This window comes from Embiotoca jacksoni, unplaced genomic scaffold (assembly GCF_022577435.1).
Source record: "Embiotoca jacksoni isolate LCO1_2020_lvr unplaced genomic scaffold, fEmbJac1.0.p SCAF_6, whole genome shotgun sequence".
In the NCBI taxonomy this organism is placed as follows: domain Eukaryota; kingdom Metazoa; phylum Chordata; class Actinopteri; family Embiotocidae; genus Embiotoca; species Embiotoca jacksoni.
In genome coordinates, this window is record NW_027185414.1 from 19,444,658 (window position 1) to 19,461,195 (window position 16,538).

The window sequence follows — 16,538 nt, forward strand, 5'->3', positions numbered from 1 at the left end:
AAAGGGAATATTGAGCAATAAAAGCCAATAGCCAATCAGAATGTCAACGATCTTTGTACAAGCCCAGAGCACAATAGATATGAATATGGAGCAGCATCTCCATGTCAGTGCAAGGTCGGAAAATGTGTAAAAATGACTATATTTATTATGTAATAGGAGGCTCCCTTCCAGCTGCATTAGGCCCGTTTGAGACTATCCTTAACTTTACTTCCGACTCACGTTCAGCTGGCACTGCTGTCATCCACAGTTTTGCTATTCCTATTTACTCTTTGGGTGCAAAACATAGCATGGACAAGTGCAAACAGCAATGGTCCGCCTCCATGTTTGTTTTGCTCGGAAGTCAAGTTTGATTACCCGAGTATCTCTGAGTTTGCTGAATTGCTTTTTGACTGAATCGTAAGGTGTGTGTGTTCTTATGATTGGAATATTAAAAATCATTTAAATATGTCATTAGGTCTGTGGTTTCCTACTTTTTATAAATTGGTTAAGATTTGAAACTCTTCTTGTTTGCACCAGACATTAGTCACTTGGGAAATATACTTTGCACTATGAGTACAATGTTGTTTTTGACAGTTACCTGAAAGTTTCCTGTAATTGCTTTTGAGACCATCTGTGCAGATTGCTCCTTAATTTATGTTCAAACGCTTCTGTGCATTCTCTGATTCAACCAGCATGAAACTTTCACACAAAAAAGACACTTCGCATCTTTTTTTTTAACCCATATTTTTGACAAAATTAATGTTGGCATATATTTAATACACAAACTCTTTCACACTGATTACCTTGCTGGGCCCACATCCCAACTTGTCTTCTCTATATCTATAGTTGCTGTTTGTAAAATAAACCCATGTTTTCTGGTTTGCTTAAGCTTGCTAGGCAGAAATATTAATCTGAAAAGAGAAAAGAAAAAATAAGACTTAATGAACACAGCGTGGGATTGAAATAACCCGGGTTTTGTAGCAAGAGACTCTAAACGACTGACTCACTCTAATGGGAAGTGCCCTTTAATGAGAAGTGCTTGTGATTGTAGGTGGTGGTGTTAAGAAAGGCATAGGAGGATTAAAAAGTCAAGGGTCACACCTTCTCACCTCTCTGGGCTTTGTTCTCTATTACCACTGTGGTCTAAAGTGTTCTCTGTGCTATTTGCATTATGCTCTTTACTGGAAGTCCTGAGAAAACAGATGCTAAAGAGGTGCACGCGCCTGTTTTTGTGAGGACCGGGGTAGGAGTGTGCAGGGATGATACTGTCGAGGGAGAATGTGTGTTTTTGGTTGCTAAGGAACTGTCTGGCAGACCGACAGAATAAACAGAAGCAGCGAGAAAGATCAACATAAAAAAAATTAAAAAAAAAACTTTATTAGGATTTTTTTGTAAAGTCAAAGAGGATTCTTAAAACTCTTTACAAAAGAATTTAGTTTTTCATGACACAAAGGAGCAATAATTTATTCTCCCTATTTTGTTTAAATTTTCTGATTTGACTCTAATTTGATCACTTTGCAATAAGCAGTCTTATAAAATGTAGAAGACAAAGACATTTTGTTTAGTTTGAATATAACGGGAGAATTATACATTATTAATTAGAAATTGTATTTGTTACAGATGTATTCTCATTGGTTTTGTCTCCAATGATTTGCTTCTTTAATGCTCAATGTTTTTGAAGTTTCTTATTTTTATTATTCTGTGGATATTTTTGAATATTGTTCCAATGTTCATCTATGAATGTCAGCATGTCAAACTTATTAAAAACAGGGAGAGATTGAGAAAACGAGGTATGTGAACAATGATTTCTTCTTCTGTAATTGTTGTGCTGTAACTTCAAGCAGGATACACAAAAGACAGATAATGATTAAAATACTGGTTATAAATTATTGTCCATATAATGTCAATAATACTTAAAGAAAAATGTATGTGTAAATATGTTGCTATTTTTTTCTCCCTCGTCATGTGCTGTCGTGGGGTTGTTTTGAAGAGCAAGGAGAAAAAGTAAAATGGAAGCACAATTAAAAACACTGATAAATCTTGTTTAAATTACACTTTGAAATTTAACAATCAAAACAGTGAGCCTTTAACAATCTGGAGGCAGTTTGGTAAAACTGTAAGATCGTTGGTGCTAATTGCTTTGACATATGAAACAGAGGTCTCCTTTGAATATGTTCACTGTAACTCACCAAAATGCATGGTATATGTCTTTGGTTAAGCAAACTAAAACCACTTTAAGAGAAGATTGTGGTTACGATTAAAAATAACATCAACAACAATGTTGAACTACTACTGTTATGCACAGTTTTTTTTTTTATTTCTCTCTGTGAGGATTTTTGGGTTTAAAACAACAATGCAGCACTTATGGACTCCTTAATTTAATTAATGGAGTCATAATTTGCATGAAGAGGCGATTTGTCACAATAATAAACATATTTCTTTTCTGTTTTAGAACAAAACACAAAACTTGAATTTTTATATTGAGAATAGTGGTAGTGTTCCTGATACGTACAAGGTGTCCATTCTTCAATTGACACTTTGGCAAAGATGGAAAAAGCCAGTAGTCACATCTGACAAGCAAATATACAGCGAGGACTCAAGTGCAGATAGAGATGGGAGACAAAACACATCCTGGCAAAAACAAAAATGTAACGAATAACAAGGCTGCACTCAGAACAACAGAACTAAGAAGGGGTTTCTCTGGCAGAATAATGCAAGACTCAAGAACCGGGAAACACTAACACAACAGGCAAAGTCAGGAATTTGGCATGATAAGTTATTGGCTGGAATTTCCAGACAGCGGTGGGAAGGGGTGAGAGAGAGCAGTCAGGATAGCATTGCAGCAGGCCCTACCTGCAAGATCAGCACCATGGAGAGCGCTACAGTGCACAGTCCTGACATAATGTCAATGTAAACCCACGAGGTTCACAAGCTACAATGTAAAGAGAGACAATGGCATACTATGAATTACATTTAACAAACTTGAAAGGGAATTCTACAGTTTTGTATTTAAAATGAAGGTATCATTATAAACTAGAGTCACAAATGAAGTAATGTATTTTAAAAAAAAAATTATTTAGGTGACTCCCCTTTATCCAAGCATCATCTCCTGATTCATTGTGTAATATGGACAACATGTTGGACTTACTCCAGTGAAGTCTTTGGTTCTGATGGCTAAAAATGAAGCACTTCGTTCCAACAAGGTTGCCTCTGAACATAATCCAGCCAGTCATTACATTTGCCATCACAGCGTAATAAAAAAAAATACAAAAACAGCTCTTAACCATATGAAAGTAATACCCTGGAGATATGAATATATTTTTGACGCAATTGCAAAAGTGTATTTGAAGGTGTTTTTCGTTTTGAATCCATGAAAACAGAATACAGCAGAAAAGGATATTCCAATACTTCACTATTTGTCATGGTTCTTCTCTTCTCTGTTTCCCTTTATCTCCTGTTTTCTCCATGTGTGTCCATAATAAGACCCCAAAAAGTCACGCTGTGATTTCATCCCTCCTTCTACCATGTGGCCTCGCTGAAGACTACAATTACATGCAGTGACCATAAATTGCTATGTACTCTGGCTTCTGGCATGGCGCTCACCTCCAGTCTTAGAGCACTGAAGATGAAAATATGGTCGACTAAAATAGAGAACAGAAGAATTTGTTTAGCAAATTTCTAAAAAGTGTTCTGATATTTTGCTGTATTATTACTCTTACGGCGTGAGGTGTATCAAGGATGGCAATTCACTAACGTCAACATAATGCTAAAATGTTTGGAGGGTGCACCCGATGAAAATGTAACCAGCCCTTAACTTACAAAACATATTGAACTTCTGTAACGTACATCACCTGACGTAACTAACATAAGTTAGATAAGTTTGATTGACAGGCACCACAGGTCAAACAGACATGCCAACAAAAACATGCTTTCTTAGGTTTTTGTTGTTAGATGGAGAGCCAGAAAACTAAATAGAAGGAGTGACTTTAGCTGGCAAAACAAATCGAAAATTTGTATTGACTTAAAATTCCATGAGAATGGTTGCGTGGTCTGTGGAGCCGGAGGCTTTTTGGAGCCAATCTCGAGCAGCACTCGTGGTATTGCAACTTAAGGCATGTGTACCCCTATTGCTTATACTTGACATATATGTCATTGACACTGGCCTTGTGAGCCGACTAGGCGTTGAAGGAGGGTCCTACTAACCAAATCTATGGTCCAGATAACAACTGATAACAGACATTTAATGGGCTGAAAACATTTTAAGCAGGTGGTAATTTGCCCCATTGCATTCAGTTGCCTATTGCTCTGAATAATTTTTAAATAGAAGTATAATAACAGTAAAATTGGAAGGTATATCTTGTAGTGTAACTTGCCTAGCAGTCCACTCATATTTCCCCTGCTTGGTGCACATCATTGTGCTGCACTCCATTCAAGCCCAACAGCAGCAGTCCCGGAGTTCTTTGATCCACCCTCGTATTCAACTCAGTCTGATGCACGGTATTCTGCACATTTACCTGATATTTTAAAGTATATGTCTCTTCCTTAAACCCTGACCAGACTATGAAAAATAACCTGGAGCATTACATATATAATTAAACAATAGAATGTATTCATCTCAAATGTATAATTGTTAATATCTCATTGCACAAAGCCGCATACCATAACAAGTTTCAGTCATATCAAACTATGACTACAATAATTAACTCTCTTAGATAAATGACACATTATTGTTAAAATGAGGAAGTCCTCATTTGGATTTGACATTAAGTCTTCTACCTTAATTAACAGGTGCTAATTTTGCTGGGTGAGGTGCACATTGCATGTGTAGTGAAATGCAAAAACAGGGAGACTGTGGTTTAAAATGATCTCAGACTGATTAAATGTTTACCTTGCTGAACTTCAGTCTAATGGTACCATCCAACCCTCACAGATACACAACCAAGCTAAATCGTGGACCTCTCAAATGGAATTAGACTCCCGTTATAGACAAAGAAACAAATATCCACATCATCATGAGTGACACAAATCAGAAAATCCCTACAAATCACAGGGGGAGAATACCGTGGCATATGCACAGAAAGGCTGGTTATACGCATTGATGCCTTTGACGGTTTGAAGATGGATTTGTGACATTTATGAGCACAGCTTATTAGGAGTCTCTAAATGCCCTGGCAAATGGGTTGGTCTATTATATAAACATTGAGTACTGGCAGTTTCAAACAGGTAAAGAGGGAGAGGGATTTTAAAAAGGACACATTTGAAGATAATTGCCTGAACAGGCTGGAAGTGAATTCATAATTTACTTGACATTCAGAATTCTTTATTTTCTGGCTAATTAGCTCCAGTTTGAGAATTCTCTTAATCAGAGCACTCGATCTGCAAGGCATGATGGAAGTGTCAGAATATACAATTCAATTAATTTTCATGGAAGTAGATAGATAGATAGATAGATAGATAGATAGATAGATAGATAGATAGATAGATAGATAGATAGATAGATAGATAGATAGATAGATAGATAGATAGATAGATAGATAGATAGATAGATAGATAGATAGATAGATAGATAGATAGATAGATAGATAGAAAGAATTATTTATGGCATTTAAGTAAATCTAAGATGTATATAGTATACTGTACATGTCAGATCCTGCAATGTAACAGAGGCTCATCTAAACTTACCACTAGATGGTGGTAATGTGTTTGCACCCCATTCCTCCCAGCTCAGTATGGATGCCATGTGCAACACGTGAGCTGTAAAGGTTAAACACATTACTTCAAAATTGTCATTTAAAATGTCTTAGATGAATGTCCTACTGTGTTGGAAAAAGAACAAACAGATATTTTGTTGAAGGTATGTATGAACTGTGTGCATCACAGAAGGAGGAAAAAAAGGGAGTGTGTGGTTGCTATGGACAACCAGACATTAAAGTTAAAGTGCAAAGTTAATGCTCCCCCCCCAGCTGACAAGGGTTGTATGGATATAGAAAACACTGTGAATGGATAATGCAAACAGCACGAATTGAATACAACATATCACTGCAAATAAGCTGTTGCTACTCTGTCCATTCATCTTCTGGGAGTGCAAAGCAGCTTTGGTTTAGCAAATCACACTGTAAATAACTCGGATGCTTTTGGGAAATGCTCTGAATGTACGCACCGCAGCTTGGGCAATTTTGCATGTGACAGATGAGTAACACCTGTAGGCTCTTTAAAGAGTCAAAAGGTTGTCTCCTGCTGTCTTCTACATGTACTGATGAACACAGCTCATATGCATACTTGAAGGCCTTAAAAATCTACAGAGATTTGCAGCAGTTCTGAGGAAATCAGGTGTTGCACTTTCACTTCAGCATGATACACATCTAAGCGCAGGCACTGTACTGCTCTACGGGGATGGGTTGGAGTCTTTGTTTTGCTTTCGAGCCCTTTGATATCGCCTGGTGGGAAGGTAGGGGGGCAGGCGTTTGCAAGTAGGAGATGGAGAAAAAAATACAGAAGTGAGAGAGCGAAAGAGAAAGCAAGGGAGACAAGGTGGGATAGGGTGGCATCATTTGTTTGTTGATGTGAAGCAAAACATTTACCTCCTGTTTATCCTCTGCTGTCCAGGATCATAGTGTGGAGTCACTATGGATTACTTGGTACATGTGTCAGCTGGCTGTTATTTATATACTGTGCTGTGAATAAGAAACAGTGAAGGGTGAGATCATGAATGAAAGAAGATGCAGTCTTGTTTCTCCCAATTACTGTAGATACAGAACATTTAACTCTGCCAGTGAAACCACATTATGAATCTTGAGACCTTGTAATAGCCTCTTGTGACATGTAATCCTGATCGCTGCAGTGCAGTAGTTTGTCCTGTGCCACGTTGTTTCTATTGTTTTTTTTCCTATTTGCCTTTTGTTCAAAATAGTCACAATCAATTGGTTTTATATAAACGATGTTTCAAAAGGCTCTGGGTAATGTGAAAATAATCCCTTGTAGTGAAGCCCCCAAAAATGATCCCCCAGCATTTTAGTATGTTTCAACTCACTGTTTTACTTCCAGGCCCTCAGTTCATATGCAGCGAGCAGGTGGCGGTTTATAAGGAAACAGCTGTAATAAACTAACTATACACTAACGCCTCTCTCGCACCAAACGTCAGAGCTTGTCAATGTAAGGAAGTGTCTAGCAGCTAAGAGCCATTGCCTTCCCCAAGGAGTTGGTGGAGACCAAACAAGAACGAAAAACAGAGTGAATATTGGACTTGAATTCATCTCGTGGCCAGAAACACAACTCAAAATGACTATGATGTTGGTCTGGATTTGTGGGATGTCTCATTAATGAGATTGGCTAAATTTGAAACTTTTATGGCACTTTTATGGAATTGAATTCTTTCGAATAATGTTTTTTCGCTTTAAGTCAGTGAGTTGACCGGAGGCTTCTCTGTACGTAGTCAGGTAGCTAGCATTTATTGATAGCGTGTGAGATATTTGGGAACATTGGCAAAGTATAGCTTCTCCCGATAGCTGGTATGCGGGGCATTTCGGCAACACCAGTTAATTATAGTGTTAAGTCATGAGATGTTTAAAATATTCGTGTAAATAGTAGCTACAGAAAATATGAAAACAAAAAATGATTCCAGAAAGTATAATGTAATTTCTTTTTTTTTTAAATACATTTTATGGAATTAGGATCAAATAAGCATAGTTGAGGAGCCAGTATCGAAGTTAAGGTATCAGTTCTGGTATGAGTCGTACTTGCACACATTTGCGAAACAAGTTAGTTTGACTTTTGAATTTAATAATGGTTGACACATCAGTATTGTGTTTAAAACAACCCAATTGGACAAAAAGTCTTACAATCGTGAAATTGCCCTACTGATTTGATAAGCAAATTCCTTCAGAATGTATTCCTTTAGCTGCTTTATATGTAATGGAATTCTTTCTGATTCCTCTTGAGTGCACAGCAGCTCGGTGTGATGGAGGAACCAAGCTGAGTCACTCTGCATTAATCTCCATACCAGTTCCCTGACAAAAAAAGATGTCTAGAAATGTTCCCAAGGTCTGGAAAGCTGGTCACTGATACCACACTGCAGTGTCACTCTCATCTCCTTAAAAGGGTGGGAGAAGGTTACTTTGTATGGGTGTTTGTCTGTCTGTGTGTCAACTTCCTGACACGCAAGCTGACCGAAGTGACTGTGGACCAGATGGACCCTGATGTGGATGGCTTGATCAAGTGGAGCGTTATCAGACCACCCACTCTGGCTGACATAAGCTGTGAGGGCTAAGCGTATTAGGAGGCAGGGGGTCCACGGGGACTATGGAGACACTTCAGAGTAATAAACTCATCAGGAGAGAGACAGATACACCTGTTCACTACAGGGTGACTGAGACAGAGGTCGCAGAGAGGGAAGGAGAAGGAGGAGTGGTTGGTAGACTGCACAGACAGAAAGAAGGAGATAGCAGTTGGGAATAGGGGACAGAGAGATAAAGAGGAAGAGACAGACACGCTTAGCTACAGAGGGTGAGACTGTGACCAGCCCTAGAGTCAAAATCGCCTTAGACAAGACAAATTGAGCTGGCCTAGTTGAGTCCAAGTCAAGACAAACATCAAAGAGGAAAACTGTTTTCAAATCTGCAATGTCTTGAAATCAAGATGACAATGCTGCTCCGAAGAGTTGTTGAATAAAATAGAAGAATTGAGATCTGTGGGGTAATCTTAATATTAGATTTGTTTTAATATATCAGGCCCGATTGAGAATTATTATACCCAAAACTCATCACCTTGAGCTATGACATCAAAATATGAGATGTGGCTTGTTTTCAAAATTAAAACTTACAGTGGATTTGTAGCAGTTCAGCTTTGACTGACACCAGCAGCTACACAGACTGGCAGCCGTGTACAGCGGGAGAGAGCTAAGATTATAAAGTCCTGATAAAGTGAGAAGAGATGTGAAGTACAGAGAGAGACAAATCCACTTCCTCCACATACAGTAAACCCAATGCTAGACAAATATAGACACTCCACTAGGTCACCTATATAAAAATTGGTTGGTAATTTTCAACAATCCTACAACACTTGTTCTTTCTGAATTTCCAGAAATAATGCAGTGACCCATATGATTCTTTCTCCTCTGTAGGAAATCACTTTGACCTATTTTGATGTAAAGTAGTCCATGTTCTTATTTCTGTCCTTTAGCATTAAAATGAATTAGATGAAAAAGAGGAACGTGTCTGGACATATGCTTGTACAGTGTGGACATTATTCACTGTCGTTCCAAAAAAAGATTGTGATACTTTCCACTGTATGTAAGAGTCTACCAAAGTGACACTATTCAAAAAGAGGATTATTGTTGTTGTTATTGTAAGAATAATAATTATTTTAAGGTTAGATTTAGAGGTTATTTGTTGCTTTAAACATAAGATAACTTTGTGTTGCACCTTCAAATGTGAAATAACTGCTTCTTTCAATTGTATTGGGCCCAGTTCTTCAACATTGAAAATGTTATTAAAGTATTAAATCACAAATTTCAGTTTGCTGTTTCAGTACAACTAATCTGTTATACAAATAACAGAGCACAAGCTTGTTTCAGCTGTGTTTGTGGTGGAGCAGATCATCTGTTAATTCAATGATACTGAAAACAGACGTGCATCGTCGTATCTTAATGAGGCATTCAAATGTTATTGAAGGACTAATGTGTTCTCCAAAAGTTTTATTCACATAGCTAAATTTAAATGCCACCAATATGTATCTTAAGATCACCTTGAATAACTGTTAGTTTGATATTGAGTATTTTTGGAGTGCTTGCACTGCTTGAACTCATCCACATTGTGAACGGGGCAGATGGTAGAGTGAGATAATGTCTGTCTGTAGGGAGAGACATGGTCTGCGAGGACGTTCTCCCCTCAAGCAGCTGAATACGACCCATATTTTCAATTATTGTAACCTCTTTTGGCAGTGTTAGTTATGACGGGAGCAAAAGAGGAAGTGAAGGGATGTCGCATAAAGAGGAAAAGTCCATGTAGGTTGGAGGTCCGGGCTGGTTGGATGGATAAAACACAGGACTTTCACAGAGGAGACCTCTGTTTGTGTTCCATGTGGGAGCAAACATTAACGCTGGCTTAGATACGTACATAAGTTAAAATATGTACGTATGTTACCTTGCGTAACAGTTCTTTTTTTTAGGTGTGAGGATATATTGGCACTATAGAGGGCGCTGGAAATTGTCTTATATGTTGTTTTGGGCTTCATTGGAGACATTTTATGGTTTGGGTGTGAGGTTGGCACAAGGCTATGGATATCATTAGCAGATTTTACTTCAGCTTAAAGTTGTCTTTGTTAAACAAGTTTAAGGTTTTACCACCCTGTTGAGACCATTTTTATATATTGTTTGTCAGATTCTTTTATTTAGCGGGCCATTAGTTGGAAACATTCAAGTCATGCATGTTGTTATCACTATCTTCAGACATTGTGAGAAGCATGTCTGCAAAAAGAACGTGAACAAAATTAATCTCCGAGCAGTTTAATATTGTTAGCCTCAGAAAAAAAAAGACATAATATTCTGTTAATAAGCATTGATGAAAAGCCTTTGTCTGTGTATTGTTACTCAGGGGCCTCCTCTGTCACTTTGGTAATTCTTTTATGCTGTCTAATAAACACCTGTTTGTTGCTTTAATTAATCTCTGTAATATTAATAAGCAAAACAAAGCTTTCAAGGGGAAAGTGTACGCTGTTGTGTTAATACTAATCATGACCCAGTTTTATTTCTTCACCGAGGTGTTGTATTAAAAATGAAATATTTGCAACTTTCTGCATCATTTAATAAAAAAAAATAATGTTGGAAACTAAAGATGTAAAGATGCAGGACTCTTAAGATGCCTGATTGTTACTGGCAGAAGGACACCTGAAGATAAGACACAATTGATGGACAATTTTAATGCAGTCGATGGAGATTAAACACGGTGTTATGGATCTTGTATCATTTGATGTTAGGCTAACATTTAAAAGCGCGCCTGGGGCATGGTTGGCCTCATCTCGTTGTCTCAGCATGGCATCTGGCTCTGCAGGTGAGAGGAGAGATAATTATTTGCATCTCAGGGTGAATAAAAATCATTCTTAAGATGTTATCCAGTACCTACCGTTGGCATGCCTCTCATTACTGTACCAATATATTTCGTCCAGTCTCAGCTGGCCAAGAATGAATTGGCTCAATGAGCAATAGGTGATGCAAAGAAGAGATAGGAGGTAAATGCAATTAATTTCTATCGCATTTTTCGGCCGATGGCAAGAACATTATTCTTTTAAGCTCATGCTAAGAGCATTAAAGTATGCATGCAAGTCAGCTACGTTATTTAAGACATGCAAAAGTTCAGGCTGCCCATAGTATTTACCTGTGAAAAATGATTTAACTAATTATTTTCAATGCTGTCTACTAGCAAATCAACTTATGAACGTCTTACAAAACAAATAAAAGCCTTTTAAAGTTATCTTGTCTTGCATTGTTTGAGTCTTGATGACACTGCAACACCAGGTCGAGAGCTGTTCTGTTGCAAATACTGCTAGAATAAACAAGCAGCTGCATAGTAAACATATATACCAGATGGATAGATTCCTACTGCTCAAACTGTGGGTTAAACCTGCATCTGCGGTCTTTCTGAATGGATCAATACATTGACATCTGACTTGGCTTCAAACTCTCCTCCTGACCTGGTTGTTTAAATGAATGTTGGGAACTGCTCAGATTTTGTGCCTGAAATGAACTTTTTATTTACTGTGGTGTACAAACTGTTTAAAATCTGTGCACGGACATGGACATTTTGACATTCCTGATGTATTTTTCTTTGATAAGGACTTGTAACTCCTTTTTTCATTGTGGCCAACACTTGCCTTTACACTTACTCATTCATTTGAAGCATTCACCTTTACTTACGTCATGACAGGTGTAAAAAGGAGGTTTCAAACAAGAGACGTCAAGAGAGGAGGCCCCGATAAGCAGCTAAAAGAGAGCAAAATAAACTTAAAGTTAACTTTATTTCGGTCTTGTTCTATGTAATGTATTTTTTTGTTTTTTTTAATATCTCAGATTTATTGTATGGGTTACCATTAAATTGCAGGAGCCTAAAGCCTCAGCAGTTCCTTTTGGACAATCAGGGATTCACCTGCAAAATATACAGCTCACAGGGTAAAATGCAGTTTGAACCAACTTTCAGTAAAGAGGATCATGAGCAGGTAACCTGTAGGAAAGAGATTAATATTAGTAGCATGCAGTTTGACTGCATTATACTGTTGTGAGTGCTGTAGCTATAATGTACAGTGCAGAGACAGCTTTGAAGAATGGGTCACGTTTCATTAAAAATATCATCCGTGCCAGGGTCTCAGTTTTCATACAATCACAAGCAAAGACAGAGTTACTCATACCAAAATTCAGCCATTTATAGTGGGCAGATAACATTAAAAGCAGGTGCTGCATTGGAAACAGGCTTTTCTCGCCTGCTGAACCACAGCAAGGTGAAGTAAACAATAAGGTACTACACCCCGCTCCCTCTAACATCAGTTGAACAGTGTAAAGAAGAAGGCAGGAACAGATTCAGATGGCAATAAGGAAAAACTTGTGTAAGACAAACAAGTAAATAGTGGTGAAAGAGGAGATGGTTTGCTGCTGGAAAAAACTCTCCATGTATAATAGTCAGCCCTTATTTTGTATTTTTTATTACATTAATATAGAGAATAAGGACACTGCAGGCTCCTCATGTTCCATTGTCATTCTTAAACTTCTTTGTGGTAGAAGAGTGTAAAATTTTTTTGTTGCCGGGGGACGGGACGGGACAAAAGAGAGAAATCAGTGCAAGAAAGGGAGGAAAAGAGAATTCAAAAATGGATTGAATAGTGGAGGCAGGAAGAGGCCTTCTCTCTCTTATTACCACCTGAAGAAAGGCCATTGCCATTAGATTGAAATTTAATTTACGAAATAGGGTTTTAATGCAGCTGTTCACCAGCAACCCATTCCAAATACGCTTTCTGTCAGTGCATTTCCTGAGGGCCATTTAATTGGGCTAATGAAGAAAGCTGCTAATGGCTGGGTTTATCTCTGGCAGCACTGGTGACATTTCATCAAGGCAGGTGATTTCCCCCACATTGTTTAAGCCCAGTTTGTAGCATTTCATAGTTGAAGAGGGGAAAAAAAAAAAAAAACATGTTATTTGGGCAAATTATAAAAAGTGTTGGCAGGAACAATTTCTGGTCTTGAAGAAAATGACTAATTCTGCTTCATTCAAGAGTAGACTTAATTATTTTCATGTTTTTTTTTCTCAGGTGTCCTACTTGGAAAACCACCTTTTTTAAAAAAACAAAACATTTCACTTGGTCAGTTTGGGAACACCCTCATGACCAAGAGTTTGGAGGAAGGTACACTGACTGAACAATATCTGCATCTCATTTAAATTGACACACACACACACACACACACACACACACACACACACACACACACACACACACACACACACACACACAGACACACACACACACATACACTCTGCACAGATAGAGACAGTGATGTGACATTTACCTTCATCAGTTATCAACATCTTGACATTAGTACATCAAACCTGCTGTTTAATAATGAGCTTTGGTCGCCGTCTGACTGAACGAATCTGACACTCTTGTCATTCCCTCTTGTCAGAGAGAAAGGTCAGTGGGAAAGTCAAAGAGGTTGAGACCCATGTTTATACATGATTATACTGAACAAAGCTGACATCTAGAAATAGCAACACTAAATGAAAGGTTTTGTTAAACTGCAGTATAAACAAAACTGCAGCTCGATAACTTCAGGAAAGTTTCGGGGCTTGTGATCGGGCATTTCTATGTGTAATCAGATTTTAAATACTAAATAATATACATATTTTCCATATTCTCTCATTGATTGTGATGCACTGGCAGTCTCTGCAGTCAGTTTTCCTATGGGCCCCCAATTAAAGAGTATTTCTATTATTAAATAATTCAAACATTGCCTCAGTTAACAAAGAAATGTCTATCACAACTTTTAAAGTTGAATTATTTTTTTTGTGAAACACATTTCAACATTCATATATTCAATTTAATATTACATAGGAAAAGTAAAGCCGAAAATACCAAGCCTGAGGCTATATTTTGAAAACCCTAAATTATCAAGACAGCTGCCAAATTGGTAGAAAGTTGTCAATTGACTGAACATTTCAGATGAAAAATAACTTTCTTTATGGTTTAGTTTATGCTCTTCTTAATGCAGACACCACAAATAGTGTCCAGTTAAAGTTTTAAAACTATAATTTTTTAGTGCTATGAAATCCATCCATTCCATATCTCTCATAATTATCCATCACACAATTTCCAAAGTATTTAGCACTTTTAATGACATAGAAAAGTGTTTTTAACACAATTAGATTAGATTACACTGCTTCTTAAACAAGCTGTTGGAGGATAGTTTCGAAGGTACTTTACCCAGGCAGTGGTAAATTGAATTTGATTTTAATTTTTTGCTGATAAATAAATACATTTTAACCGTAAACTTTTAGTTTGTATAGAAGTTTCTAAAGTACCTCGATTCTTGGCTGCTAAGTGCCACAATCAAACACCACTAAATGAAACACTGAAAGAGAAAAACTCACGAAATTATGTTTGCTAAAAACATACTTTGTCCAATCAGTCATTATCTAACTCCAGTTATATACCTAGTTGTCCTCTTTTATCACTTTAGACTGTTTTTGTCTCTGCTCTGAACACATTTCAATGGCTTTCAAAATAAAAGGTGGAGATCCTAAAGTCAGTTGTTAGATCAATAAATGCATTTCCACAGAATTTAAATTTGTCATCTGTTTTCGTTGCTCTAACTGAAATTTCAAAACCACTTCGGCCTGGCCCCCCAACACATCTGTTGGCTTCATTGTAAACAACAATGAAGTGTGATGTTTGAAAAAAAACAGATCCGCCACCGGTGAACTACGAGCCACCAATCATTTGTAGTCTGCACCCAAAGCGGCTTTTGAATCCCTCCTTCTCTTCCCACCTCTTCAAATTCATTGGCTGCCAGAGGAGTAGCGACAATGTTTAATGCACCATGCGGTGTCCGGAGTTCAGTCAGTGAGAGGAAGCGCTCTATGTGCTCGGGGCTGTGCTACGTGCACAAACTAGTAAATAACGACTGTTCGTGTGTATTCGAGAAAACCACCCATTTTCTGACAGTTTACGGAGAGACTTGTGGCAGAATGCGGCGATGTTGCTGACCACCTCCTCAGCATCTGTCTCTCGGTGTGGACTTTGACGGGGACGACGGACAAGGGCAAAATGCCACTACAGGAATCAGTAACTCCGCGCTGTCTCGGACGGGGGAGAAAAACACTGATAGCCTTTTAAATATCCACTTTGGATCTACCTTACTACACATCTGGAATTTTTTTTTGTTTTGTTTTGTTTGTCTGCTCTCCATAGAGTATTTCTCTGAACAGTTTTCCTTCCTGAAGAACGGTGACTCACTGCAGGCAGAAGGCGAGCCGCTGCATCCTAATCAGACAGCGGAGAGGACTTCAGCTCATTGACATTACAGTCATACTTTTCTGGAGCACTTTTTTTTTATTTTTTTTATTTCCACTGCGCTGCACTGTAGCCTGCGTGTGCATCAGAGGCTTGTGGCTTTTTCTCCTCCACAGAGAGGGGAAGGAGGATACGGGTGGAACCAGCTGAAGTGGTTAGGGGATAAAACTCTCTCTGAACCCTGCTGGAACTGACTGTTTTGATTTTTACACATATTTTTGGACCGTTTGAGCAGTTTCATTTGGTAAGTTTACATTTTATACTTAAAAAAAAAAAAAAAAAAAAAAAAAAAAAAAAAGCTTTTCTGTTTGTGCAATGTCCCATCTGAAACCCTGGCTGTTGCTCATTTCCAAACGATTCTTATTTCACAACCATCCCTATGCATGCGGATGCAACAGCTTCTCCCAGGCACCGTTTGAATCTTACAGAGAGACAGAGAGCATCAGTGAGAGAATTACACGGCTGTGCTGAGATGTTGGCAGCTCATTTTTGAATTTTCATAAGGCTCATTTTAAATATCCGGATTATGCGGATTTGTTAATGCGTGTAAGAGGCTCATTTTATACACACTTATTCAAATAGCCGCCACAATAGGCCATCTTCGGTTGAACGCCCGCAGTGTTACCACGTTATTAAAGTTGCCCTATTACAGTTTCAGTCAGCATTCTCATAATGTGTGAATGGACCATTATCCCGTTAAGGTCAGGTAGGGCATTACACATTGGATATAGATTAAAAAAACTGCATTCAGAATCGTGTATTTATAATAATGCACGTAGTAAATAAGCAACAAGGAGAATCATTATTCGCCTGTGTATCTGGGCTGCGCCGAGTGTCTTCCCAAGGTTAACTAATTGACAAGCTTCCCCCATAATTGTGGAGATGAATTACACATGAGTCCTGTTTCATTTTTGGCTTGGCAGTGGATCTGATTTCTTACTGGCAGAATGGTTAGTGTAGCTCGATCTGCTTCTTATTTGAGTGATTAATAGTCACATATATTTATAACACAT

The 16,538-nt window shown here is 38.0% G+C and overlaps 1 protein-coding gene across 2 annotated transcripts in view; it reads left to right on the forward strand.

The window, feature by feature from the left end:
* The first annotated feature begins 15,066 nt into the window (after positions 1-15,066).
* The window catches only part of pcdh17 (protocadherin 17), a 57,272-nt gene continuing 55,800 nt past the window's right edge, over positions 15,067-16,538 (forward strand). For both annotated transcript variants that reach the window (XM_069173525.1, XM_069173526.1), the window contains exon 1: positions 15,067-15,769. The gene's annotated coding sequence lies outside the window, so the exon portion shown is untranslated. The remainder of the gene's footprint in view (positions 15,770-16,538) is intronic.